Source organism: Heterodontus francisci, unplaced genomic scaffold (genome assembly GCF_036365525.1).
Source record: "Heterodontus francisci isolate sHetFra1 unplaced genomic scaffold, sHetFra1.hap1 HAP1_SCAFFOLD_43, whole genome shotgun sequence".
In the NCBI taxonomy this organism is placed as follows: domain Eukaryota; kingdom Metazoa; phylum Chordata; class Chondrichthyes; order Heterodontiformes; family Heterodontidae; genus Heterodontus; species Heterodontus francisci.
This window is the reverse complement of record NW_027141852.1, coordinates 16997458-17011938: the sequence shown is the minus strand read 5'-3', so window position 1 is coordinate 17011938 and position 14481 is coordinate 16997458. Positions and strand designations below refer to the sequence as shown.

The 14481-nt window shown below is 46.8% G+C and overlaps 1 non-coding gene across 1 annotated transcript; it reads right to left on the bottom strand.

Annotated features, from left to right (window-relative positions):
* Positions 1–2110: 2110 nt before the first annotated feature.
* On the bottom strand, positions 2111–2193 carry trnal-uag (transfer RNA leucine (anticodon UAG)). The gene has a single exon. It is a non-coding gene; the product is annotated as a tRNA-Leu (tRNA).
* Between the last annotated feature and the right edge of the window lie 12288 nt (positions 2194–14481).

Genomic DNA, 14481 nt, shown 5'->3' with positions numbered 1-14481 from the left:
CTGTGTAAAACCGCTCGGGCTGTTTGCACCAGAGAATGTTTGATGTGTAATGTAAATACTGTAAATATAACCTGTGCAGGCAGGGATAGTGAGATACCTCATGTACATTATTGAAGGAAATTGATCTGTATTGTACCTTATGTAATATTAAATTTGAACTGCTTTGCAATGTAATTGCACAAATTATATGAATAAAATACATATTGTGCAAAATAAAGCAGCTTTCCTGACAACACACACCTTGTCTCAGGGCACAACTTTCCTGTGATCTTGTCACACCCAACTTCGCTCTATATCTTCTGACACACACACTTTACAGTCTGTCATTTCCAAAAACAAGCATTCTAAAATCAAAAGACCTTTTGTTTATTTCTCCTTTCTTTTCATTTCTCCTCTATTCTTCTCAATCACTCCCTTCAACAGTCCTATTCAGATCAAGGTGGAATGTGAATAGTGTCACAACTCACCTCTGACACTATTATTACCCTTCTCTTCTCTTGTCTTATTCAATGGGAAAGTTTTATTCACCAGTCTGTTGCTGTTTTACACTCTTGCCATACCATCTGGTATTGCATCCATCTGAATTCTGTGCTTTCATGGCCTTATATTTCTTTTCCACTTCTGTATGATTTGTTTGCTTCAGTTCCATTCAACCAGGCTGGACCACAGGGAAGCTTAGAACAAAGAACAAAGAACAGTACAGCACAGGAACAGGCCATTCGGCCCTCCAAGCCTGCGCCGATCTTGATGCCTGCCTAAACTAACACCTTCTGCACTTCCGTGGCCTATATCCCTCTATTCCCTTCCTATTCATGTATTTGTCAAGATGGCTATGAAACGTCGCTATCGTATCTGCTTCCACCACCTCCCCTGGCAGAAAGTTCCAGGCACTCACCACCTTCTGTGTAAAAAACTTGCCTCGCACATCCCCTCTAAATTTTGCCCCTCGCACCTTAAACCCATGTCCCCTAGTAACTGACTCTTCCACCCTGGGAAAAAGCTTCTGACTATCCACTCTGTCCATGCCGCTCAGAACTTTGTAAACCTCTATCATGTCGCCCCTCCACCTCCGTCGTTCCAGTGAAAACAATCTGAGTTTTTCCAACCTCTCCTCATAGCTAATGCCCTCCAGACCAGGCAACATCCTGGTAAACCTCCTCTGTACCCTCTCCAAAGCCTCCACGTCCTTCTGGTAGTGTGGCGACCAGAATTGCACGCAATATTCCAAGTGTGGCCTAACTAAGGTTCTGTGCAGCTGCAACATGACTTGCCAATTTTTATGCTCTATACCCCGACTGATGAAGGCAAGCATGCCGTATGCCTTCTTGACTACCTTATCCACCTGCGTTGCCACTTTCAGTGACCTTTGCCTTGGGTGGGTCCACGTTGATCCATTACATTCAGAATCACCTCCTTGAAATAACTCCATAGGACAACTACAGTAACCACACAGAATCTGCTTCAAACACTCCTCCACATTTTATCTGTTCTGACTGTCAACACCTCCAGCTCTTTGGTTTAAGTGGAACCCATCAGGTTTGTATAGGCTCCTTCTATTCTGAAAGCTGTAGCACTGGTTCAGGGAATTCAGCCCTGTTTCTCTACTCTAAAGGCTCAGCCATGCTTGATCTGCGTGGTATTTTGCTTTTATTGCAACGTTACAAGACCTCCAATGCTCTGGAAAACGATGGTCAGACCTTCCACTATTTCTTCCCTGGCGTCATTCAACAGCCTGGGGTACATTTCATCTGGTCCTGGTGATTTATCCACATTCAAGGATGCTCATCCCATTAAGACTTCCTCTCTCCTTAACTTATCACGTCCAATACTTCACACTCCTCCTCCTTCATAACAATATCTGCATCACCCCCTCATTTGAGAAGACAGTAATGTATTCATTAAGGATATTGGCAACATCTTCCACCCCGATACTAAGGTTACATTTTTGATGTTTTCTGTGCCCTGCTGTTTGCTCAGTTGCCTCTTACTCGAATGTTTTGATGCAACATCTTTGGGTCCATTGTTATTTTGCTTGTCCATGTTCTTTCCTGTTCTCTCTTTGCTCTTCACCTCTGCTCCCAAACGCCTCCGGTGCAGTCAAAACACAAGGTGTCAGAAGCGGGATTTGAACCCACGCCTCCAATGAACACTGCGATCTAAACGCAGCGCCTTAGACCGCTCGGCCATCCTGACCGCCTACTGATTATCATTAATGCTAAGGAAATTATTCATTCTTTGTGAAAGTATTTGTGAGATTGTGGAAATGTCTGGAAGAGGAAAGACCAGCGGGAAAGCTCGGGCCAAGGCCAAGTCTCGCTCCTCCCGGACTGGACTGCAGTTCCCGGTGGGCCGTGTTCACAGGCTCCTGAGAAAGGGTAACTATGCTGAGCGTGTGGGTGCTGGAGCCCCGGTCTATCTGGCTGCTGTGCTCGAGTATCTGACCGCTGAAATTCTCGAGCTGGCCGGTAACGCGGCCCGGGACAACAAGAAGACCCACATCATCCCCAGACACCTGCAGCTGGCCGTCCGCAACGACGAGGAGCTCAACAAGCTGCTGGGAGGGGTGACTATCGCTCATGGCGGGGTGCTGCCGAATATCCAGGCCGTGCTGCTGCCCAAGAAAACCAGCGCTCAGAGCTCCCAGAAAATGTAAAGCGGCCAAAATGTCATCTAATAAACCAAAGGCTCTTTTCAGAGCCACCCACAGTCTCTGTGAAAGGGCTGGTTACTGTCAGGAGGGAGTCAGTGATGGAGTTATTGTAACAGTGGATTGACCTGTTTCACATCTGTCCAGGTGTGTTTTCAGTTCCCTCTCTGGATTTCGCTCTGTTTCTCTGCTCACACATCTCCCCCTCTAGTTAAGTGAAGAAGTGAACTACAGGGTGTCAGAATCAACAATTTAATAAATCCCGCTGCCTTCGATTTGATAAATCCCGAGATTATCCCGGTACATTAACGGGAACTGGTTCGGAGCTGATGAATTAATTTAATAATGGAAGTGTCCGGGTTAATTCTCTGTTTTTCATTTGGACAGCTTGAATTGTGTTTTTTTTTTCTCTCCGGTGATCTGAGCGCCGCTTCTCAATGAGAATCTGCTCCCAGAACAGAGTAAATGCAGGAAGAAAGAAGCCATTCTCGGGCTGTGTGTTTCTTTCCTAACCTGATCTGTTGAGACCGCACTGTTCCCAGAGGACGGAATCAGTGAGAGTTGTGCACACACAGGAGCTGAGTCCACTGCAGCGCTTTAATATGTGCCTTCTCCCCGGCCCTCCCTATTCTCCGGACACAACGCTGTTTGTTCCCCCGGCGGCGGGGTAGAGTCGGGGATTCTCTCCCCGCAGTGTCAGTGGCTGCAGCCCCGGAGAACTGGCGGTTTCAGTCAGAGTGACCGAGCTACCTTACAGGACTCTCCCCCTGAATTTGTGAACTGAGACTACACCGAACACATCCCCAGTTAGAGTGAGGGCCGGACATCCTTCTGTTTTATTACAGAGAGTGGGGAAAGGGTTGGGTGGAGGGGAGTCACCAGGGATCCTGGATTTGCTCCAAATCATTTCCATGTGGAATCTGCAGGCGGGGCCGGGACAGGGATCATTTGATCAGGGGATCAGCTCTTTCCTGAGAGATGTGGGTGGCTCTGAGAAGAGCCTTTGTGTTCAGATGTTTACAAGTTTCCCGCGCTCTTTCACTTCTTTCCAGACCATGCTTTCTGAGCCTTCGCTGCTTTCGGCTTGACCTTGCTCTTCCATGTCTGCACTTCCTTCAGCGCATTTCCGCCCGCCGCACTCTTGCCTTTTTTGACCTTCTTCGCAGGAGACTTTTTCTGAAGCACTGCTTTCTTCACCGCCTTATTTGGCGTTGCCGCCGCCTTGCTGCTCGTTTTCTTGGCTGTTACTTTCTTTGTTGTCACTTTCTTGGCTGCTGGTTTCTTCACCAATGATTTCTTGTCTGCTGGTTTCTAACAAAGGAGTTATTGTCTGCTGGTTTCTTCACTAAAGATTTCTTGGCTGCTGATTTCTTCACTAAAGATTTCTTGTCTACTGGTGTCTTCACTAAAGATTTCTTCGCTGCTGGTTTCTTCACTAAAGATTTCTTGTCTGCTGGTTTCTTCACTAAAGATTTCTTGGCTGCTGGTTTCTTCAAGAAAGATTTCTTGTCTGCTAGTTTCTTCATGAAAGATTTCTTGTCTGCTGGTTTCTTCACTAAAGATTTCTTATCTGCTGGTTTCTTCGCTAAAGATTTCTTGGTTGCTAGTTTCTTCACCTTCATTCCCACTTTTCCCTGGGTTTTCCTTCTTGCTGATTTTGAAGGAGCCGGAGGCTCCCTGTCCCTTGCTCTGCACCAGGGAGCCTTTGTTCACATTCCTCTTGATACTTTGCTTGATCTGGGTCCTGAGCTTCTCCACATCGACACCGCTGCTACCCAGAGCCTTCTTTATGGCGGCCAGGGACATCCCGTTGCGATCGCTGAAAGCCGGCACAATCTTGAGGATCTGTTCGCCCAACGGGAGACCGGCTGGCTTGTTCCGGGGAGCCGCCTTCTTCTTCTTGGGGGTCTTGACTTGGGCGGCGGCGGCGGCTGGAGGAGCCGTTTGGGCTGCTGCACTATCGGACATGTCCGGGACTCTGCACAAATTCTCACTGTCAGTGTGAACTGGGTCAGAAATGAAGCTGGTGATGGTGGCACAGAGCAACTTCAAGGCAGAGAGAGGACAGGGCGGAGACAAGCTGCTGTCAGCTCTCGGCTCCTGCTGTCTCTCTGTGTTTCTCTCTCCTCACAAACTCTCCAATTCCTTTGAAATTCAGAGACTCCAGACTTCCAGACTAGATCTTTCCTGTCTCTCACTCCAGTATGTTTGCTGTTGAAAAGCTTTCACTCGGATTGAGGACTCCATTTTCCATTTAACCTGGTTTTATTGCTGCATTGACCGCCCTCTCTCACCCCTCGCTGACATGTTCTCTACTTTTCAACTGAAATCTTGAAATTAAAAAAAATGATCCCGAATTCCCACTTTGGGGCTGAGCAGGGAGCAGGGCGGTTCTTTGACTGGAAAATCATTTGATTTTACACAAGAATGACTCTGAAATCCGGCGATGAGAGCGGACCCACAAACACAGTGGCTTCAGACTAACCCGCCCTCCCCTTTAATACAATCTCTCTTCCACAATATTCACATCTGCATATTCACAGGACAAACTGTTCCCTGAATGTAGAGTTCCCAGGACAGGTTTTCCCCTCCGCTCGGTCTGTGCTGCGGATTCTCGGGGGTGAGTTGTATTTTCTCAGCTCAGTCAGTGTTAAACAGTCTGGGGCCGGCGCTCCGAATATTGTCTGTTAACCAGAGTCCGCTACAAGAGCCAATCACAGTTGTGACTTTTTTTATTCGTTCATCGGATTTGGGTGTGAGTCCAGAACCAGGGGTCATAATCTAAGGATACGGGGTAAACCTTTCAGGTTGTCCTTTCTCTCTCTGCCGACACCCACCCCCGGTCTCCTCTCTCCCTCTTACTCTCCTCTCTCTCTCTCCCTCTCTCTGACAGTTGCAGAGAGCGAGAACTCTCAGCTTTATGGTTAGTCTTTTTTTAAAAAATCGCAGCCGTCAGTTTCACAGCTGACAGGTGCTTTGAGCAGAGACAGCACTTCCGAAACTCGGACAAGCTCGGGTTTTTCTGGAGGGCTTTGAAATGAAATCAGAACTGCCGGAAAGCTCCGAACTTGTCCGAGGTTCTGAAACGTTGTCTCTGCTCTCAGGACCTGTCAGCTGTGAAACTGACGGCTGCGATTTGATTGAAAGTCAGACTGGTCTGGAAGAAGAAGCCAATGGGAAATTTCTCATCCCTGAAATTATCAGTCACGGACTGAACTGTTTTAACGTGGACACTGGTGTCCATGTACAGACATGTTGCCAACCCCTGTTCTTCACACAGACTTACCAATCACACACTGATCAACGCCAACAAATAATTTGACTTTTTTATTGAAGACTGACAATACTATATACAATTTACAGGAGAGTATTACAGGCACATCTTACCGGGGATCATCCCATCTCCCACTCTGTGTCACATGCTGTATGACATCAATTCCTGAAGTGATGATGCACACACGAGTTACCAATTCCTTGAAACAAAGAGTAGGCATAAATGGGCCATTTTCTCATTGTCAGGATGTGACTGGTGGAGTGCCACAAGGATCAGTGCTTGGGGTTCAATTATTTACTATCTATATTAATGACATGGAGGAGGGGGCAGAGTGTAATATATCCAAATTTGCTGATGATACAAAAATAGGTAGGGCATGTTGTCATGAAGACATAAGGAATCTCCAAGGGGATATAGATAGGTTGAGTGAGTGGGCAAAAACTTGGCAGATGGAGTTTAATGTAGGAAAGTGTGAGGTCATACACTTTGGTAGGAAGAATCAAAATGCAGACTATTATATAAATAGACAGAGACTCCAAAAAAGAGGGATCTGGGTGTTCTTGTGATTGAAACACAAAAAGTTAGCATGCAGGTGCAGCAAGTAATTAAGAGGGCAAATGGAATTTTGGCCTTTATTGCTAGGGGGCTGGAGTTTAAAAATAGGGAAGTCTTGTTAAAGCTGTACAGGGTGTTGGTGAGGCCACACCTGGAGTGCTGTGTACAGTTTTGGTCCCCGTATTTAAGAAAGGATATATTGGCATTGGATACAGTCAAAAGAGATTCACTCGGCTGATTCCTGGGAGAAAGGGGTTGACTTATCAAGAATGGCTAACAAGTTAGGCCTTTATACATTAAAGTTTAGAAGAATAAGGGTGATCTTATTGAAATGTATAAGATTCTGAGGGGGCTTGACAGGGTAGATGTTTCCACTAGTGGGGGAATCTCAAACTAGGTGACATAGTTACAGAATAAGGGGACAGTCATTAAAAACTGAGATGCAAAGGAATTTCTTCTCTCAGAGGGTAGTGAATGTCTGGAATTCTCTACCCAGAGAGTTGTGGAGGCTAAATCACTGAAAGCATTTAAAGAGGAGGTAGATAGATTTTTGAAATATTGGGGAGTTGAGGGCTATGAGGAGCTGGCACGAAAGAGGAGTTGAGGTCTGGGGCAAATCATCCCTGATCTTATTAAATGGTGGGGCAGGCTTTGGGGACTGAATGGCCTACTCCTGCTCCTATTTCTTATGTTCTTATAAGGGGGCTACAAAGAGATGTAGATCGGTTAAGTGAGTGGGCAACAACCTGGCAAATGGAGTAAAATGTGGGAAAGTGTGAAATTGTCCACTTTGGCGGGAAGAATAAAAAAGAAGCATATTATCTAAATGGTGAGAGATTGCAGAGCCCTGAGATGCAGAGGGATCTGGGTGTCCTCGTGTATGAATCGCACAAGGTTAGTATGCAGGTACAGCACGTAATTAGGAAAGCGAATAGAATGCTCGTGTTTATCGCGAGGGGAATTGAATACAAAAGTAGGGAGGTTATGCTTCAGCTATACAGGGCATTGGTAAGACCACATCTGGAGTACTGTCTACAGAACTGGTCTCCTTATTTAAGGAAGGATGTGAATGCATTGGAGGCAGTTCAGAGAAGGTTTACTGGACAAATACCTGGAATGGTGGGCTGTCTTACAAGGAAAAATTGGACAGGCTTGGCTTGTATCCACCAGATTTTAGAAGAGTAAGAGGCAACTTGATTGAAACACATAAGATCCTGAGGGTCTTGACAGGGTGGATGTAGAAAGGATGTTTCCTCTTGTGGGAGAATCTAAAATTAGGGGTCACTGTTTAAAAATATGGGGTCGCCCATTTAAGACAGAGATGAGGAGAATTTTTTTCTCTTAGATGGTTGTGAGTCTTTGCAGTTCTCTTCCTCAAAACGCAGTGGAAGCAGAGTCTTTGAATATTTTTAAGGCAGATGTAGATAGATTCTTGATAAGCAAGGGGGTGGTCAGGGGTAGCTGGAAATGTGGGTCATCAGTTCAGCTATGAAATTATTGAATGGCAGAGCAGGCTGGAAGGGCCGAGTGGCCTACTCCTGCTCCTAATTCATATGTTCGTATGCTTGTATGTTTGTATAAAGCCCAAGATGCCATATATTTTACTACTACTCTCTCAATATGCCCTGCTACCTGCAAAGATCGATGCACATGCATCCCCAGGTCCCTCTGTCCCTGAACACTCTTTAGAACTGTGCCATTAAGGATACATTGCCTCTCCCTATTCCTTCTGTCAAAATGCATCACCTCACACTTAACAGTATTAAATTCCATCCGTCACCTCTCTGCTCATTCTGCTAGCCTATCTATGTCCTATTGCAGGCGGTTCATATCATCCTCACTGTTTGCCTCACCTCCAAGTTTGGTATTGTCAGCAAATTTTGAGATTCTGTTCCGTATTCCAAGATCCACATATTTTATACATAGCAAGAAAAGCAGTGATCCCAGCACTGACCCTTGGGGAACACCACTGTCGACCATCCCCTAGTCTGAAAAGAAACCATTTACTACAACTTGCTTGTTTCTGCCCTTAATCCAATTTTTTAACCAATTGGACACTGACCCTCCTATTCCATGAGCCTCAATTTTGTTAACCAGCCTTTTATGTGATACCTTATCAAATGCTTTCGTAAAATCCATAGAAACAACATCCACTGCATTTCCTTCATCAAACTTCTCTGCTCCTTCATCAAAAAATTCAATTAGATTAGTGAAGCATGATCTGCCTTTTACAAATCCATGCTGGATATCCTTAATTAACTCAAACCTCTCTAAATGTCCATTGATATTTTCCCTGATTATCATTTCTGAAACCTTACCCAGCATTGATGTTAAATTAACTGGCTTGGAGTTGCTTGGACTGTCCGTACACCCTTTCTTGAATAAGGGTGTCATTTGCCACTCTCCAATCCCCTTATCCAGGGAAGATTGGAAGATTATGGCAAGCCCTTCCTGGAGGAGTCTAGACATGCAAGGACTCAACTACCAGCAAGCGTAGAAAGCAAGACCCAGGCTCAGGGCCTTCAGTTTCCCCTGGAGGGGAGTCGGAGAGGCAGCGGACCCTGTGAGGAACCACAGTTCAGGAAAGATGAGAAGGTCATTATGAGGGGACAGAGGAGATTAAGTTCAAGGTTTCCCAGCTTATAAGCAAGTGCAGAGACAAGGAATGGTGCTGGGGCAAATAATAGGAAGCTGTGATCGGTTGGAAGGCAGGAGTGATTAAATGACAGAAGAGATGATGGTGCAAGGCAAAAGTCAGGGAAACAACAAGTAACATTTGGCCGGCACAGATACCAGGAGTGGAGTTTGAACACACACAGACATATATTCATTGGATTTTAAGTCCAACACCTTAACCACTCAGCCCTCCTGGTTCATTAACCCGTTGCTGAAAATGAAATTTAATGTGATCCTGGTGACATCTGGCCTTTTACAATATACAATTATGACTCCTCTCCCATGCTAAATTGGACCCTTCATTACTTATGAACCTCAATTGGATCACCCCTCAGTCTAGGTTTCTCGAAGGTGTAGGGTTCCAACTCTTTTAGTCTAACTTGATAACGAAGATGTCTTACACTGGGAATTAGTTTAATGTCTCTCCTCTGTACCCTGTCAAAAGCCTCAATAGCACCCATCATGTGAGGAGACCAAGACTGGATACAATATTCCAAGTGAGGCCTGACCAAGGTTTCATAAAAGGACAAATTCGGGACATCTCAGATACTGAAGGAGTCCGTGTCCAGAAGCAGCAAGACCTGGACAACATTCAGGCTTGGCCTGATAAGTGGCAAGTAACATTCACACCACATAAGTACCAGTCAATGACCATCTCCAACAAGAGAGAATGTAACCATCTCCCTTTGACGTTCAACAGCATTACCATCGCTGAATCCCCCCCCACCATCAACATCCTGGGGGTAACCATAGACACAAGCTTAACTGGACCATTCATATAAATACTGTGGCACCAAAGGTAAAACAGAAAGTGAGAATTCTGCAATGAATAATTCAGCTCTCGGTACGAGGTGAAATGCTCATTAGGAGAGCTGGAAAAATGGACTGGTCAGGTGTGCAGAAAAGTGGCAAATGGAATTCAACTTGGAGAAGTGTGAGGTGATGCCTTTGGTGAGGTCAAACACGGCAAAGGAATACACAATTAATGGGTGAATACTGAGAGGTCTAGAGGAAGTGAGGGACCTTGAAGTGAATGTCCACAGATCCCTGAAAGTAGCAGGACAGGTTGATAAGTTGGTTGAGAAGGCTTATGGAATCCTTTCCTTTATTAGCCGAGGCATAGAATATCAGAGCAGGGAGGTTATGCTGGAACTGTATCAATCATTAGTTAGGCCACAACTTGAGTTCTGTGTGCAGTTCTGGTCACCTCATTCCAGAAAGGATGCAATTGCACCAGAGAGGTTACAGAGGAGATTTACGAGGATGTTGCCAACTCTGGAAAAATGCAACGATGAGGAAAGATTGGATCGGCTGGGGTTGAATTGAGGAGGCTGAGGGGAGATTTGATTGAAATGCATAAAATTGTGAGGGGTCTGGATAGAGTGGATGGGAAGGGTCTATTTACCTTAGCAGGGAGGTGAATGACTAAGGGGCATAGATTTAAAGTGATTCGTTGAACGATTAGAGGGGAGATGAGGAAACTTTTTTCACCCAGAGGGTGCGAGGGGTCTGATACTCACTGCCTATAAGGGTAGTTGAGGCAGAAACCCTCAACTCATTTAAGAGGAGTCTGGATGTGCACCTCAAGTACCTGAACCTGCAGGGCTACGGTCCAAATGCTGGACAATGGGATTCCGCTGGGTTGCCCGATTTTTGGCCTTCCTGTGCTCTAAACTTTCTATGTTCAATGATTCTATGCAGAGACAATGGGCCGAATAGCCTCCTTCTGCACTGTAATAATTTTGTGATTTTTGACTCTCCAAAACTTGTCCACCATCTACAAGGCACAAGCCAGGATGAGTGCAGCTCCAACAATACTCTAGAAACTTGACACTGTTCAGGACAAGCAGCTGCCTTGATTGTCACCCCATTCACCACCTTAAACATTCACTCCCTTCACCACTGACGCACAGTGGCAGTAGTGTGTACCATCTACCAGATGCACTGCTGCAACTCACCAAGGCTCCTTCAAAAACACCTTCCAAACCGAAGAACTCAACCACCTTGAAGGACAAGGGCTGCAGATTCATGGAAACACCACCATCTGCAAGTTCCCCTTCAAGTCACACACCATCTGATCTGCAACAATATCGCTGTTCATTCACTGATGTTGGGTCAAAATCCTGGATCTCCCTTCCTAACAGCACTGTGGGTGCACCTACACAACATGGAGTGCAGCAATTCAAGAAGGCAGCTCACCGCCATCTTGTCAAGGACAATTAGGGATGGGTAACAAATTCTGGCCTTGCCAGTGTCGCTCACATCCCATGAAAGAATATGCCCCATCTTATATGCAATTATCCTCTGAATGCAGCCCAACCCCCTATTTGCTCCAGCTATCACTTCACAGCATTGCTGCTGTACCTTTCGAGATCTGTGCACGAGAACATCCAGATCTCTGCTCAAAATTATTTTCCTTCTCCACCTGCTTTAATGTTTTTCCCTGAAGGGTGTATGAATGTTGAGCATTCGCCCTGTCCACATGAATAACACTGCACTTACCCAAATTAAACATCATTTACCAGTCATGAACCCAATCTCCCAACACATTAAGATCAGCCTGAAACAGTCGAGCATCGTCTACAGTCTGAACAGTCGCACAGATCTTCAAATCATCTGTAAATTTACAGATGGTGCCCCCTACACCTCCATCCAGATCATTAATAAAAATAATAAAGAGCAACAGACCCAACACCGATCCCTGTGGGACACCACTGGTAACTGGTCTCCAAACAGATCCAGATCCATCTGTAACTACTTTCTGCCTACATCGTGCCAGTCAGTTCCCAATCCAGATCTATATATTACCACTGATACCAGGGACTTTAATCTTATAGAGAAGCCTCTTGTGTGGAACCTTATCAAAATCTTTTGGCTGAGATCCGCTAATTGAGCACAGGCCGGGGATGAGGCCTAGGCCTGTCCTGCTCTGTGTGTGGGTCTCAGGAAGGCACAAGGTGAGATCAGCTCACTGAGCACAGGCCCTTCCTGCTCTCCAGTGCTCAGTACCTCACCAAATGAGAATAACTAACACACCACAGGCCAGGGAGCCTCGGCCCATCCTCCCCTGATTGTGGTTCAGTGCCAACCAGGTCAGATCAGCTAATTCAGCACAGACTGGAGATGGAAGCTGGATCTTTCCTGCTCTGGGGGCTCCGTACCATACCAGGTGTGATGAAGTAAAATACCACAGGCCGGGGATGGAGCCTGGGATTTTCCTGTTCTGTGTGGGGCTCTGTACAACACCGTGTGAGATGAACTATCATCCCTCAGGCTGAGGAAGGAGCCTGGGCCCATTCTGTTCTGTGTGGATCCTACAACATTGGGTGGGTTCAGTGAACTCAACACAGGCCATGAATACAACCAGGCCCTTTCCTGCTCCATGTGGCTCAGTATCACACCAGGTGACATCAGCTAACACAGCCCAGGTGGGGCTGGGGCTGGAGCCTGGGCCTGTCCTGCTCTGTGGGCTCAGTAACACAGCCCGTAAGATGAACTTTTTTCAAAAGACTTCAGTGTATTTAACTCTGTGTCCAACACTGTGAGGCAGCTTTCTGTGTTTATAAAGAGTGTAATTTATTGACTGGTCTCTTGGATCTTGGAGCAAACAGGGTGACATACAGAGGTCTGTGTGCAGAGGGTTTGGGGGTGATCTCTGATTCCTAACCCTTTCTGGATTGTGAGGAATAAAGAATGAATGAGAGAGAGAGAATGTGGGAGAAGGGATGATAGAAGAATTTGTCCGTGAACCTGATTAAAAGTGGCTCAAACGCAAAATAATATGAAGATATCAAGAGCAGAACATTAACATAATCTGAGTTCCGCGATCTGGTCGGGTCCCATTCCCCTGAAGTGAGGAATGAACGGGTGGGGAAATTCCGCCTGGAGTTATATTTGTCTCCAATGAAGATGAGCTCACAGTGAGGATGGAATAGCTCAGTTGGGAGAACACTAGATTGAAGAACCAGGATACAATCCCTGGTTTCATCAGTTTTAATTTGGTGTCTCCTTCATTTTAAGTAGAGAGAATCAGAGGGGAGATTTTCCACTCTTGACTCCATGGGCTGAATTTTAAACTAACGGTGCGGCTCTCGGCAGAGGCACCGGAAGCGGGTGTCGTCACCACACGAGTGAAATGTGGCCGACCGACTCCGATCACGGAGCAGCCGACAAATTAATGAAGGGGAGGCGTGGGGCCCATGTAAACAAGGACCAGAGGCAGGGAACGAGGTGCCGATGGCACCGACATCTGACACAACGGCAGGTGCTGGCACCATATTTAAAGGGCTGCCAGCCCTGCATTCACTGCTGCCTGGTTTAAAGGAGTGTCTTCCTGAGAGCCCTCTGCTGTCCCAGGACCAGTTCTGCTGCCTCTGATGCCCCAGGACCCATTCTGCTGCCTCTGTTGCCTGATGGGTAAGGAGCTGAATGCGAGCCTGCAGTGACCATGGTGCCACGGTTTAGCGATGCCACCCTGCAGGTTCTCCTCCAGGTGACAAGAGAAAGGTGCAAGATCCTCTTCCCCAGGGATGGGAGGTGGAGACCTGTCCACCTGACCAAGCAAAGCTGGCTGGAGATAGTAGGTGAGGTCAGCAGCCATGGGTTCACCCCCAGGAAATGGATCCAGTGCAGGAAGTGGGTCAATGACCTGATCCAGGTTGCTCAGGCGACAAATCAAAGCACTTTGGACCCTTTGGACATTGCATGTGGCAGAGTGAGAGGGAATGTTTAGTGGAAAGGGAGTGACCACCCAGTCATGTGTATTGGGGAAGGGCAGCAGGAGAGGCACACGTCAGTCATTATATAACCTCACACAGTCCCTCGAGAGGGGCCGCATGCAGGAGGCATATGTGTGTCCACATCATGGACTGCTGGACTATCACCATCAGAGATGTTGGGCTTGTCCCCGCTGGGAGACTAACTTTGTTCATCATTGTGTCTGCAGGAGAAGACATCCCACAATTGGAAAGAGCGTGTCAAGACTGGCGGTGGAGTGCCTTATCTCCGTGTCCTCATCCCGATGGAGGAGGAGGCCATGGAACAGGCCGGGCTGCAAAGCAGCTGCTCCATATCTGATGGAGAGACAGGGGCATTTACCCAAGAGAGTGAGTGCACATCTCCTGGGGCACAAGGGAGCATCCGCTGCAAAGGAGCCACACTGCTCATCTGTTCACCACTGCATCAATGGAGCTGCACAGTAGGGGTGGTTGGAATGTCACGATGGGCAGACCGTAACCCTTCAATGTCCCTGTTTTCTCATGAAGGCCCGGATGAACGACAAAAGCAAAGAGCTGGAGATACTGGGAGACAGCCGGACACGTCTGAGGAG